We start from the raw sequence: 15853 nt of genomic DNA on the forward strand, positions 1-15853 counted from the left end.
GCATAAGCAAAAGTCCCATATTTTAAATATTTAATGTGCCTTTTCAATTATTTATTACCAAAATATCATCCAAATAATCACTTGATTTTAAAATCATTCACATTATTATGTGATCAAATTTTATATGCCAATGTTTGGTAGTTTATTTTTCTCAAAGAGACTTAATACGTCAGCACACCTTCTTTTCTTTTTCAAGAACCACAAACCCTCGGTTGTTTTATATAAATTTCTTCCTCCAAATAATAATTTTAAAAGGTTGTCTTTACATACATTTGTTGGATTTCAAGCCCATACACGACGACAAACGCTATTAACACTCGAATAGATGTAATCCTCATTTTTGGCGAGTATGTGTTAAAGTAGTCAAGACTTTCTAATTATCTAAACCATTTGACAACTAATCTTACCTTATATTTGTTAATAGTTCCACCAAGTTTTATTTTCCTTTTGAAAATTCACTTAGAACCTCAAAGTTTATTTTCTGGAGAAAGATCAACCAATTCCTAATTATGATTACTTAATATGGATTCTATCTCACTATTGACTACCTCTTTGCAATATTGTGCTTCCGAGGAAGACATTGCTTCTTTAAACGTTTGAGAATCATTTTCCAACAAGAATGTCAGAAAATCTGGTCCAAAGGAAGTAGTTGTCCTTTTACATTTACCACGTCTTGAATTTTCCTCATTAACCATACTTTCCTTTGCTTCTTTCTGGAGTCACTTAGATTTTTCACTGGACGACTCACATTCCTTTTTATATGGATAAATATTCTGAAAAGATTCAACATTATCTGATTCAATGACTGTATTAATTTGAATGTAAGGATTTTCTGATTTATGAACTAGAAAATAATATGTCTTACTATTTATTGCATATACTATGAAAACGCAATCAATGATTTTTGGTCAAATATTTACTCTTTTGGGTCTAGGAACTTGCACTTTAGCTAAGCACTTCCCCTCCTCCCCACTAACATTTTAAAATATTTTAAGTTGATCTAACTTTTTATTTATTTATTTTTATATGAAATGGATTGCATTTTGCTATGGGGAACTCAATTGAGTATTCTATTTGCTGTAAAAATAGCTCCCCCCACAAGTTATGGGTTAAACCAAAACTTATCAATAAGGCATTCATCATCTCCTTTTGTAACGATCCGACCGGTCGTTTAATGAGTTATAGCCCTATTTCCCCCATTTTTTCTTCTTTATGTGTTTTTCAGTCGTATTTCATCGTATCGTATTGGTTGGTTCGGGTTAAGAGTGGTCTTGGAGTGTAATGAGACACTTAGTTTCTTATTTAGAAGCATAAGTTGGAAAAATCAACCTGATGTTGTCTTATGTGTGGAAGATCTCGAATGTGAATTCTGATGGTTCAGATAGCTCTGTTAGGTGATTTTGAACTTAGGAGCATGTTCAAAATGTAATTTGGAGGTCCGTGGTAGAATTAGGCTTGAATTGGCGAAATTGAAAATTTGGCATTTTTTGGTCGGTAGTGGAAATATTGATATCGGTTTCGGAATGGAATTCCAAAATTTGGAATAGGTCTGTAGTGTTATTTTTGACGTGTGTGCAAAATTTCAGGTCATTCAGTTGAGGTTTGGTAGGTTTCGGCATCGTTTGCGAAATTCAGAAATTTTGGAGGTTCTTAAGCTTGAATCCGAGGGTGATTTGATATTTTGATATTGTCTTTAGTGTTACAAAGGTTTGAATAAGTTTGAATGGTAATATGTGACTTGTTGGTGCTTTTGGTTGAGGTCCCGAGTGCCTCGGGATGAATTTGGATGGTTGACGGAAGAGTTGGATTTGAGTTGGTGCAGCTGAGATTTGCTGCTTTTGTTATTTCTGCAACTGTGGATCGAGGACCGCAGGTGCGAGGTTGCAGATGCGAAAGGGAGGCCACAAATGCGGTTTTGGCCAGTTGAATCTTGATCGCATGTGCGTAGGTTTTATCGCACCAGCGAGGCCGAAAGTGCGAGTGTATAACAGCAGATGCAGAATTTTTCGGATAAGTGGAATTCGCAGGTGCGCTTGATGGACCATAGATGCGTTAGCGCCGGTGCGCTCATTTGGACTGCAGGTGTGAGTCTTCTGGGTAGAAATTATAAAAGCTACACTTCGCGAATTTTTGCCCATTCTTTACCATTTTTGGACGAGTTTGGAGCTTTGGGTAGTGATTTTCAAGAGGAATCGAAGGTTATCAGCTGGTAGGTTACTTAGGCTTTATTATTTGTGTTTGTGATGATTGTTCCACTATTTAATCATGGAATTAGTGTGAATTTGGAGTGAAGTTGAAGGGGCTAGGGCTTGAGTTTTGGAGAGTTTTAATTGAGGATTTGAGGGGTCAAATGGAGTAGGATTTTGATGAATCTTATATGTATGGACTCGTAAGTGGAAGGAGTTTCTAGTTTTGTGATTTTTGCAGGATTCCGAGACGTGGGCACTGGGGCAGGGTTTGGGTGAATTTCGGGAATTTGGATTGAATTGATAGTTTCTTGTTTGGAATTGATTCTTTGGCCTATATTGATTGCGTTGTATTGCTTTTGGTTAGATCTGAGACACTTGGAGGCCGATTTCAAAGGCAAAGGTGTAGCGGAGTAGGTTTGGGCTTGATTTGAGGTAAGTAACGCTTTCAAACTTGGTTTTGAGTGTTCAAATCCCCGAACTACATGTTATGTGATTAAATATTGAGGTGATGCAAATGCCAAGTGACGGGCGTGTGGGCGTGCACCGTGAGAATTGTGGCCTGGTTCATTCCATGGCACCGCGTAATGACTCTTTCTTGCTGATATTTGTGTTGTGATTATGTGATTAAGTTGATGAGCTGCATATCATACTAATTACCATGTTAGGCCTTCACTCCGATACTATTAAGACCCGAGTGGTCGTTTCTTGCAGTCATCTCATTAGTTTCATTGATATTCTGTACTCAGTCTTGTTCATGCATATAATATCATTTCTCAGTCTCAGTTGTTATTATTTGGCACATCATATCATTGTTTCGGGCTAGTTCCATGGCATTGTGAGCTAGTGTATGTGAGACTGGAGAGTGATGACTAAGTGAGGCCGAGAGTCTAATTATGAATGACAGTTTTGGGATCAGGCTGCACCTCGCAGTAGGTTATTGATTATGCCTTCATTGTCTTGTTATAGCGCTTGGGCTGAAAGGAGCCCCTTCGGAGTCTACACACCCCTAGTGAGCGCGGATGATATTATTGAGAGATGGATTTCCCTGGACATGGATTTGTTCGAAGTATTGATACCTGAGATGGATTTCTTCTAAGGGTTGGATTACCCCTGTTCCTCGGTACTGGTTGACTTGAAGTCTATGATGTATATATTCCGGGATGGATTTCCCTGAGCCGGATGGCCATATGCGGTACCGAGTGGTTGAGCATACGGTGCATTTTTCAAACATTTCTGGCAGTGACATGTAGGGATTTGCTAAGCTTTATACTTCACATTGTTCGGATTGGTATTTTGCTTTACTGTGGTGTTGAATAATTGAATTTCCAGCATGCCTACTTTTCTGAACAATTTAAATGTGTTATAATTGCTGAGGTTTAGTTCGTCACTACCTATCAGTCCATAGTTTGGACTTGTTACTTACTGAGTTGGCGTACTCACGTTACCCCTTGCACTTTGTGTGCAAATCCAGGTATCTCAGGGCACGGTAGCAACTGTTAACTATTCCAGTCACGGATTATCACCGGAAATAGCGAGGTAGCTGCCTGGCGATCAAAGTTCTACCTTTCTCATTCGTTATCTTCCTTCTAGTATACTTTGGCTACTTTCAAACTTTTTTGGTCTTGTTATGTTTTGGAATAATTGTAGCATTGCTCATGGCTTAGTGACACTCGAGGTCAGGCTTTTATTTCTGCATTTTGATTTTTGACTTTATATGTTTTTTTGGAAATTTAGTTGAAAAGGGTCGTTATTTAAGTTTTAAATGAAATGTTAAACTATTTTTGAAATGTGTCTGCTGGCCTAGTTTCATAATAGGCGCCATCACGACCGGGTTGGTTTTGGGGTCGTGACAAGTTGGTATCGGAGCCTAGGTTACATAGGTCTCACGAGTCATGAGCAGGTTTAGTAGAGTCTTACGGTTCGGTACAGAGACATCTGTACTTATCTTCGAGAGGCTGCAGAACCTTTAGGAAAAGCTTCACATTCTTGAATTCATGTCTTGCGAATCTATTGATTCTCGTACTGAACTTCTATTATTCTATTCTCTTACAGATGGTGAGGACACATGCTACTAGTCAGGACAGACTACCACCTGTACCACCAGCTGAGGCCGCTAGAGGCCTAGGTCGTGGCCGTGGTAGGGGCAGGGGTGTAGCAAGCACAACAGCTAGGGAAACACCTGCAGATCTACCAGCAGCCCCAGTTCATGATCAAGTCCTAGTTGTGGACGCTCCAGCAGGACCAGCTCAGACACCGACTATGCCTATTATTATTCCAGGTCTTCAGGAGACCTTGGCTTAGATCTTGACCGTGTGCACCAGTCTTGCTCAGGTAGTCACTCTTTCTACTACAATAACTACTTCTCAGGCCGGGGGAGGCACTCAAACGCTCGCCACCCGTACACCCGAGCAGGTTGTTTAGGGACTATAGACACCAGAGGCACCACCAGCCCAGCCAGTTGCACCTGCTCAATATTTTGTGGTACCAGTCATGCCTAATAACGAGCAACATTGATTGGAGAGGTTTGGTAGATTTCAGCCTCCGACTTTCAGTAGTGTAGAGGGAGAGGATGTTCAGGGTTTCTTGGACAAGTGTTAGAGGATTCTACGTACAACGGGTATTCTGGAGACCAATGAGGTCTCATTTACTACCTTTCAGTTTTCTAGAAATGCCTTTACTTGGTGGGAGGCTTATGAGAGGCGTATGCCTGTTGGTGTAGCGCCCCTTACCTGGCATCAATTCTCTTTTATCTTCCTAGAGAAGTATGTACCGCAGTCCCGTAGAGAGGAGTTGCGTAGGCAGTTTGAGCAGTTGCGTTAGGGGGATATGACCGTGACACAGGAGATAAGATTCTTCGAGTTGGTCCGTCATGCTATCTGGCTAGTTCCTACGGATACGGAGAAGATCAAGAGGTTCCTTGATGGCCTCACTTATCAGCTACGGATTTTTCTGACCAGAGAGAGGGTATCTGGCGCTTCTTTTGAGGAGGTGATTAACATTGCCAGAGAGATAGAGTCAATTCGCCTCCAGGAGCAATTTGAGAGGGAGGCCAAGAGGCCTTGGGGATCTGGTAGCTTTGGTGGTGTGCCTTCTGGAGTCAGTTCCAGTACGACAGAGGCTGTCCATTCAGACATGCTCAGTCAGCTCGTCTGGATCACCGTGGTGGATCATCTGGCCATATATCTCAAAGTTCACATCAGGGTCACTCATCTCTCACTACCCTTCCAGCTCAAAGTTTAACTTATACACCATCGGTTCCGGGTTCATATATGCCTGGTTCTTCTAGTAGGTATCTTGGTGCTCGAGGCTACCTTCAGTCCTCGTTACTAGTAGCCGGTAGAGGTTGCTTCGAGTGTTGAGATTTGGGTCATATCAAGAGGTTTTGTCCCCGTCTTACGGGAGATTCATTCTAGCAGAGGAGTCAGCCTTCGGCTTCAGAACCAGTTACTTCCCCACCCGCCGAGCCAGCTCAGGGTGGAGGTCAGTCAGCTAGGGGTCGCCCTAGAGAGGGAGGCCGATCAGGCCCATTTTTATGCACTCCCAGCAAGACCATATGCTATTGCTTCACATTCTGTGATTATAGGTATTGTCTTAGTCTACCACAGAGATGCCTCTATATTATTTGACCCTGGTTCCACTTTTTCATATGTGTCATCATATTTTACTCATTATTTGGATATGCCCCCCGAGTCTCTTGTTTTGTCTGTTAGTGTATCTACTCCACTGGGTGATACTATTGTTGTGGACCGCGTATATTGGTTGTATGTAGTGACCATTGGGGTTTGGATACCCGAGTGGACCTCTTATTGCTTAGTATGGTTGATTTTGATGTGATATTGGGCATGGATTGGTTATCTCTGTGTCGCTCAATTTTGGACTGTCATACTAAGACAATGACGTTGGCTATGCTGGGGGTACCACAGATTGAGTGGAGAGGTTCGACGGATTATGTCCCCAGTAGGGGAATTTCTTACTTGAAGACCTAACGGATGGTTGGGAAGGGTTGTCTTTTTTATTTAGCCTTTGTGAGGGATGTCAGTGTAGAGACTCCTAACATCAATTTAGTTCCGTTAGTGAGGGACTTCTCGGATGTGTTTCCTGCAGACTTGCCGGGCATGCCACCGGACATGAATATTGACTTTGATATTGATTTGGTGCTTGGCACTCAGCCCATTTCTATTCCACCATATCGTATGGCACTGGCGGAGTTGAAGGAATTGAAAGAGCAGCTTCAGGAACTCCTTGATGAAGGGTTTATTCAGCCTCGTGTGTTACCTTGGGGTGTGCCTGTCCTATTTGTGAAGAAGAAGGATGTTACTATGAGGATGTGCATTGATTACTGGCAGTTGAATAAGGTCACAATCAAGAACAAGTATCCTTTACCTTTTAAAGATTTATTTGACCAGCTTTAGGGAGCGAGAATGTTCTCCAAGATTGATCTCCAATCAGGGTATCACCAGTTGAAGATCAGGGACTCAAACATTCTTAAGACAACTTTCAGGACCCGATACGGTCATTATGAGTTCCTTGTGATGTCTTTTGGGCGACCAATGCCCCAGCAGCGTTCATGCATTTGATGAACAACGTGTTTCGGCCTTATCTCGACTCGTTTGTGATTGTATTCATTGATAATATTCTGGTGTACTCGCGTAGTCAAGAGGAGCACACTGAGCATTTGAGAGTTGTATTGCAGTGGTTGATGGAGGAGAAACTTTATGCAATGTTCTCTAAGTGTGAGTTTTGGCTCGGTTCAATAGCTTTCTTGGGGAACGTGGTGTCCAGTAAGGCTATTTAGGCTGATCTGAAAAAGATAGAGGCGGTTCAAAGTTGGCCCAGACCGTCCCCAGCCACGGAGATTTGTAGATTTCTTCGTTTGATAAGTTATTACCGTCGGTTCGTTCAAGGATTTTCATCTATAGCATCACCCTTGACCAAATTGACTCAAAGAGTGCTCCTTTCATGTGGTCAGATGAGTGTGAGGCGAGCTTTCAGAAGCTCCAGACTGCCTTGACCACGACTCCAGTGTTAGGTTTGCCATTAGCTTCAGGTTCTTATACAGTATATTGTGATGCTTCTTGGATCGACATCGGGTATGTGTTGATGTAGGAGGGTAGAGTGATTGCTTATGCTTCTCGTTAGTTGAATCCCCATGAGAAGAACTACCCTGTTCATGATTTGGAGTTGGCTGCCATTGTTCACGCATTAAAGATTTGGAGGCATTATCTCTATGGTGTGTCTTGTGAGGTATTCACTGATCATCGTAGACTCCAGCACTTGTTCAAGCAGAAGGATCTCAATTTGAGGCAGCGGAGATGGTTGGAGCTACTAAAGGACTATGATATTACTATATTGTATCTCCTAGGAAAGGCCAATGTGGTGGCCGATGCCTTGAGTAGGAAGATAGTTAGTATAGGCGGTCTTGAATTTATTCTTGTTGGGGAGAAACCTCTTGTAGTTGATGTCCAGGCCTTAGCCCATCGGTTTGTGAGGTTGGATATTTTGGAGCCCAGTCGGATCTTAGCTTGTGTGGTTTCTCGGTTTTCCTTTTTTGATCGTATCAGAGAGTGCCAATATGATGATCCTGATTTGCTTGTCCTTAAGGACATAGTTCAGCACAACGATGCCAGAGATATGACTATTGGTGATGATAGGGTATTAAGGATGCAGGACCAAATATGTGTGCCCAATGTGGATGGGCTTTGAAATTGATTCTGGAAGAGGCCCATAACTCGCGATATTCCATTCATCCGGGTGCCGCGAAGATGTACCAAGACTTGAGATAGCACTATTGGTGGAGGAGAATGAAGAAGGATATAGTGAGATTGGTAGCTCGGTGTCTCAATTGTTAGCAGGTGAAATATGAGCATCAGAGACCGGGTGGCTTCTTTAGTAGATGGATATTCTAGAGTAGGAGTGGGAGCGGATCACCATGGATTTTGTAGTTGGACTCCCACGGACTTTGAGGAAGTTCGATGCTATTTGGATGATTGTGGATCGACTGACCAAGTCCGCACACTTCATTCCTGTGTGTACTACCTATTCTTCAGAGCGATTATATGAGATTTATATCCGAGAGATTGTTCACCTGCATGGTGTCCCAGTTTCTATCATTTTAGATAGAGGTACTCAGTTTACATCGCAGTTTTGGAGAGCCATGCAGTGACAGTTGGGTACTCAGATTGAGTTGTGCACAACCTTTCACCCTCAGACGGACGGGAAGTCCGAGCGCACTATTCAGATATTGGAGGACATGTTGCAAGCTTGTGTCATTGATTTTAGTGGTTCATGAGACCAGTTTCTATCGCTCGTGGAATTTGCTTACAACAATTGTTATCAGTCGAGTATTCAAATGGCTCTATATAAGGCTTTAAATGAGAGACAGTGTAGATCTCCATTAGGGTGGTTTGAGCCAGACAAGGCTAGGCTTTTGGGTATAGACTTGGTACATGATGCTTTGGAGAATGTGAAAGTGATTCAGGAGCGGCTTCGTACAATGCAGTCAAGACAAAAGAGTTATGCTGACAGAAAGGTTCGTGATGTGTATGACATGGTCAGAGAGAAGGTTCTACTGAAGGTTTCACCCATGAAGGGTGTTATGAGATTTAGGAAGAAGGTCAAATTGAGCCCTCGGTTCATTGGGCCTTTTGAGGTGCTTCGGAAGATTGGGGAGGTGGCTTATGAGCTTGCTTTGCCACCTAGCTTGTCGGGGGTGCATCCAGTATTCATGTTTCTATGCTCCGAAAGTATATTGGCGATCCATCTCATGTTTTGGATTTCAGCACGGTTCAGTTAGACAATGATTTGACTTATGATGTAGAGCTTGTGGCTGTCTTGGAGCGGCAGGTCTGAAAGTTGAGATCAAAAGATATAGCGTTCGTGAAAGTGAAGTGGATAGGTTGGCCCGTAGAGGAGGATGCTTGGGAGACCAAGAGAGAGATGCAGAGCAGATATCCAAACCTAGTTGAAGTTTCAGGTATGTTTCTAGACTCGTTCGAGGACGAACGTTTATTTAAGAGGGGGAAGATGTAACGACCTGACTGGACGTTTCATGAGTTACAACCCCGTTTCCCCCATTTCTACTTCTTTATGTGTTTTTCAGTCATATTTCATCGTATCATGTTGGTTGGTTCGGGTTCAGAGTATTCTTGGAGTGGAATGAGACACTTAGTCTCTTATTTAGAAGCTTAAGTTGGAAAAGTTAATCGAATGTTGAATTATGCGTATAAGATCTCGAATGTGAATTCTTATGGTTCAGATAGCCCCGTTAGGTGATTTTGGACTTAAAAGCGTGTTCAGAATGTAGTTTGGAGGTCCGTGGTAGAATTACGCTTGAATTGACAAAATTAAAAATTTGGCATTTTCTGGTCAGCAGTTGAAATCTTGATATCGGGGTCGGAATGGAATTTTGAAAATTGGAATAGGTCCGTAGTATTATTTTTGACGTGTGTACAAAATTTCAGGTCGTTTAGTTGAGGTTTGGTAGGTTTCGGCATCGTTTGCGGAATTCGGAAATTTGGAGGTTCTTAGGCTTGAATCCAAGAGTGAATTGGTGTTTTGATGTTGTTTTTAGTGTTCTGAAAGTTTGAATAAGTTTGAATGTGGATATGTGACCCGTTGGTTCTTTTGGTTGAGGTTCTGAGGGCCTCGGGATGAATTTCGATGGTTGACGGAAGAGTTGGATTTGAGTTGGTGCAGCTGAGATTTGCTGCTTCTGTTATTTCTGCACATGCAGATCGGGGACCGCAAGTGCGAGGTCGCTTATGAAAGAGGGAGGCCGCAGATGTGATTTTGGCCAGTTGAAGCTTGATCGTAGGTGCAGAGGTTTTATCGCACTAGCTAGGCCGCATGTGCGAGTGTATAGCCGCAAATGCGAAATTTTTCGGATAAGTGGAATCCGCAGGTACGAGTCTTCTGGGCAGAAACTATAAAAGCTACACTTCACGAATATTTTCCCATTCTTAACCATTTTTGGACAATATTGGAGCTTTGGGTAGTGATTTTCAAGAGGAATCGAAGGTTACCAGCTGGGTAAGTTACTTGAGCTTTATTATTTGTGTTTGTGATGATTGTTCCACTGTTTAATCATAGAATTAGTGAGAATTTGGATTGAAGGGGTTAGGGCTTGAGTTTTGGAGCGCTTTGATTGAGGATTTGAGGGGTCAAATGCAGTCTTGTATGTATGGTCTCGTGAGTGGAAGAAGTTTCTAGTTTTGTGATTTTTGGCAGATTCCGAGACATGGGCCTGGGGGCCGAGTTTGGGTGAATTTCGGGATTTTGGATTGAATTGATAGTTTTTCGTTTGGAATTTATTCCTTGGCCTATATTGATTGCGTTGTATTTCCTTTGGTTAGATTCGAGACATTTGGAGGCCGATTTTAGAGGCAAAGGTGTAGCGAAGTAGGTTTTTGTTTGGTTTGATGTAAGTAATGCTTCCAAACTTGGTTCTAACGGTTCGACACCCCAAACTACGTGTTATGTGACTAAATATTAAGATGACACAAATACCAAGTGATGGGCGTGTGGGGGTGCACCGTGAAAATTATAGCCTGGTTCATTCCATGGCACCGCGTAGTGACTCTTTCTTGCTGATATTTGTGTTGTGATTATGTGATTAAGTTAATGAGCTGTAAATCATGCTAGTTAGTATGTTAGTTCTTCACGCCGATACTGTTGAGACCCAAGTTGTCGTTTCTTTCTTTCATCTCATTAATTTCATTGATATTCTGTACTCAGTCTTGTTCATGCATATCATATCATATCATATCTCAGTCTCAGTTGCTATTATTTGGCACATTATATCATTGTTTCGAGCTAGTCCCGTGTGTGTGAGACTGAGATATGATATGATATGCATGAACAAGACTGAGTATAGAATATCAATGAAATTAATGAGATGAAAGAAAGAAACGACACCTACTGAGTGAGGCTGAGAGCCTGATTATGAGTGAAAGTTTTGGGATCGCGCTGCACGCCGCAACAGATTATTGATTATGCCTTCATTGGCTTGTTATAGCGTTTGGGATGAAAGGATCCCCTCCGGAGCCTACACACCCCTTGTGAGCGCGGATAATATTATTGAGGGATGAATTTCCTTGGATATGGATTTGTCCGAATTATTGATACTTGGAGATGGATTTTTCCTTAAGGTTGGATTACCCTTGTTCCTCGGTACCGGATGACTTGAAGTCAGTATTGTATATTTTTCGGGATGGATTTCCCTGGGCGGATGGCCATATGCGGTGCCGAGTGGTTGAGCACTTGAGAGTGGTAGCACACAGTGCATTTTTCATACATTTCTGGCATTGACATGTAGAGATTTGCTGAGCTTTATACTTTACATTGTTCGGATTGGTATTTTTCTTTACTGTGGTGTTAAATAATTGCATTGCCAGCATGCCTACTTTTCTGTACAATTTAAATGTGTTATAATTGCTGAGGATTAGTTCGTCACTACCTATCAGTCCATAGTTTGGACTTGTTACTTACTAAGTTGGTGTACTCACGTTACCCCCTGCACCTTGTGTGTAGATTCAGGTATCTCAGGGCACGGTAGCGGTTGTTGAGTATTCCAGTTGCGGATTTTCATCGGAGATAGTGATGTAGCTGCCTGGCGATCGCAGTTCGGCCTTTCTCCTTCCTTATCCTCCTTCTAGTATACTTTGGCTACTTTCAGACTATTTTGGTCTTGTTATGATTCAGAACAATTGTAGCATTGCTCATGGCTTAATGACAACCGAGGTCGAGCTTTTATTTCTGTATTTTGGTTTTTGACTTTATATTTTTTTTTTGTTGGAATTTCAGTTGAAAAAGGTCGTTATTTAAGTTTTAAATGAAATGTTGAACTATTTTGGAAATGTGTCAGCTGACCTAGTTTCATGATAGGTGCCATCACGATCGGGTTGATTTTGGGGTGGTGACACCTTTAATGTTCTACTCTTTCTTTTCCGCAATTCCATAAGATTGCAGTGAGTAAGGGGCAGTCTTTTAGTGAATAATGTCATATTCCAAACATATTTTTTCAAAAGGAGATTCATATTTGCCGCTCCTATGACTTTGTTGAGCCAACCATAAGAACTGTTATTTGTGTCACGACACAACCAGATTTAATAAATGGTGAAATCTTTTATCTTCAAACCGACTGACATTTGAAACAACCAGAATTAATACAATGACGAAGTTTTTACTCTTCAAACCGAGTAAAAAGTCGGAGTAGAAAATTACTTAGATTTTAATCTTCAAAGTGAGTAGAAAGTCACTCAGACTTTAATATCTGAGAATAAATAGAATGTCACGATGATATTAATATCAAAAATTGAGTAGAAAATCACGCAAATTTTAATCCAGAAGCAGGAGAAAAAAATCACGAGAATTTTGATTTTTCTCCAAAATAGGGATAGTAAATCACAAATATTTTTATTTTCTTTTCAAATGGCGTTCCAACTAAACTATTATAACCCCTAAATATTTCAACAGTTTGATATATTTTCTTATCAAACAAATATATGTAATATCTTTACATATATTATTCATGATCTCAAAAATACTTTCAAGTATTAGTGTAAGCCTAATTTACATCTTACAAACCTTGAAAATAATCTTTCACGTAATTTTATGCATGTTATCAAATTCTATATCAACAAATTAATTAAAAGAACTAACAAAATACATGTTATTCTCAATCATGTAAATAATTCTAGATTTTTTATATATGAGATCATCATATAATAAACATTTATCCTAATTAAAGTGAATAGAAAAAAGGTAGAACCCGGATTTCTCTGTTTCAACTTTCTTCTTTATCCATAATTTTCAAGTTGATTTTTTCTTCCATGAATATCTTTTTTTATCTTTTTTTTTTAATTTCCTTTGGCAACAAAATCATATCTTCCTTTTCTCAATTTTACTTTGAGAAAATCGGACGATTAGTCACGTCCTTTAGGTCCAAATTGGACAAAGCCGCTTTCTTTTCGAATTACGACGCTTTGGCAGTATATTTCTAATCACATGTAAAGACTTTTGTATATATGTTCCAGATGTTGTATCCCGTATTCAAAATGCGACATGACACAACAGGAAAGATTATTGTTTTAGCAATTTTTTTATTGATCAGTGACTTCCCTCCAACTGGCTCCAACAACACTGCACTAAGATATCTTAAAAAGTGTTATGATAGGAAAACTTCGGTAATTGACATCTTACGTGAATGACTTTCTTGGAATCAATGAAGACGTGTCATTCTTCCTTTTCATCTCAATGAATATTTCCGGAGAGATTTTAAAGTTCTCCTTCGCAATTCATTTTCCAGTAAAGTGGCTCTATACTGCAACGACCTTTCGTACTTTGCAGAATAACCCCAATTAGTGGAAAGTGGAAACAGATTTTGTTATTTTCAATCCTTGAATTCTTATGGATGGAAATTGGCTGTAAACAATCGCGCCTTTCAAGTGTGCATGATACGGTTCTCTTAGCGCATGATAGGCGTGTTCTTGCTAACATACGCTGATCGGGGAGGATGTAAGGTCTGTGAAAATTTTTACTCAAAAACCTGAATTTTATGGTGTCAAGTTAGGATCATGTGTTAGAAATTCACTCGCCGCGGTTCGGACTCTTTGGATTGATCTGTGCATTAAAAAGTTAAGAAATTATGTTTTCGAAATTCACACTAGAATGAGTAATTAGTTTGGAGGTTCATGGGTATAAGAATGAATTTCTTGCATGCATAAAAGATAATAGGGTATTGAGAGGTGGTGAACTGGAAAAGATAGCAATTGGGGTGTAAAGTGATAGAAATCTCTCACAAAAGGGTCCTAAAATCACAAGGCACACCTAGTGCTTGATAATGTGCTCAAATGAGCTAGAATCTTAATCATGTCTCTAATTCTTAGTTCAATTTATAATTTTCATAAAAGAGATTGAAGTTGCTAAGAGTCCCGGAATTTTATAAGGATTAAGGAAAGCTTTATTGAGGTATGTATGTCTAAAACCCCCTTTTATTAGAAATTGAGCTCCGTTGGCATTTACGCAAATGTGGTAAGACTAGAATTGATAGATGTATTGATTGTTATTTCGCATGAATTGGTTTGCAATTATATATATGTATACATGAAAGGTGTGCCTCAATGTGCGTAATGTACTATTCTTGATATTTAGAGATGTGCGAAAAATATGAATCATGTATTGAAATGCCTAGGCTATAAGCCAAGATTAAAACTGAGATTGTCATGCAAATTATGTGAAATCTTACCTATGCTTGCAACTTGAATTGCTTTTGTATGTGCCTATGATCATAAATTGCAAGGTTGGCATTGAAAGTGGAAATGGTGTGATAATTGTGGCCCTAAGTGCCAATGAATTGATATGATATATGTAAAATAAAGATTCAAAAGAGATGGTTAATGAGAAAGGAGCAACGCCTAGGTAAGGCGGCCTAGCCGATCTGGCCGTGATCAGACACCATGCCGCACATATGATGACAATGTGCTGATATTGAATTCTGAAAAAGGGAAATAAAATGGTGATTGAGGTATATGTCTCAAATGAGGCAACCTAGCCGATCAGGTCGTGATCATACTCCGCTCAAGATAGCGGTGGTATTGAGAATAATGATGAACATATGAAAGAAATGCCCCAAAATAAAGTCATGGAAATTATGTGAAAGTTTATATGATTCTTTTATTTGATGATGTGGTGTCCGATTAGAACCTTTGATTGTCTCTTGTGACTTTCTTGTTCTTGCATGATAGGTCTTTCTAATAAAATGGTGTTTAGTTATACATACTAGTACTATTCCATGGTACTAACGCCCCTTTTGCCGGTGGCGCTATATTTTTAAATGAATGTAGATGGCTCCATAACGGATAGTGCTGATCGTGCGTAACACAGTATCCTCCTCTCAAAGTCTTGGTGAGCCCCTTTCTCCTTCAAGGGGTTATGTTGTACATCTTTTTTATAGATATCCACTTTTAAGATATAGCGGGGCCTTGCTTCCGGCATTGTCATACTTGTCTTTTGTATCCTTAGAGGCTCCGTAGACGTTTGTGTGGGTTATGTACGGGTTTATGAACTAAGTGGTATCTCAAACTCTTGTTTCTCTAAATTGTGACTGTATATAATCTTGAAACTTATCTACGGTTTAAGGTTGTAATATGAAATGATCTATCAATGTTGTATATACAATATTTCCTACTGTCCAAGTAAACGAAAGCATGGTTCCCTTCATCATTTTGAGCTGGGTAGAAAGTGTTAAAAAGGCTTGCTCTATCGGGATCACTCGATTGAGCGTCGGTCGTGCCTCCCGAGGTTGTGGCGTGACAATTGGGTATCAAAGCCTAAGGTTTTGAAGTATCCTAGGATGTCTCGGAGCCATGTCTAGCAGAGTCCTTCTTATCGGTGTGTAGTCGACCACATCTATAAGTTGGAGGCTACTTGAGCATTCAGAAATAACACCCTTCATTGGTATTCTGGATCATGCAGCAAAACTTGTTATGGAACTATTCCCCTCTAACTAGTGCATTGTTCTATCTAAGAAGAAAGGGAGAATTGGCCAAGGAGCCAATGCCACCTTAGGAGTGGCTGATGATTCATTGCTTGATACTGCGGGTGAGGGTAGTCGCCCTACTATCACCTTGCTTGGTTCTTCTATCCCAGAGCAGACTATCCCAATT

The sequence above is a fragment of the Nicotiana sylvestris genome, chromosome 11 (genome assembly GCF_000393655.2).
Source record: "Nicotiana sylvestris chromosome 11, ASM39365v2, whole genome shotgun sequence".
Lineage (NCBI taxonomy): Eukaryota > Viridiplantae > Streptophyta > Magnoliopsida > Solanales > Solanaceae > Nicotiana > Nicotiana sylvestris.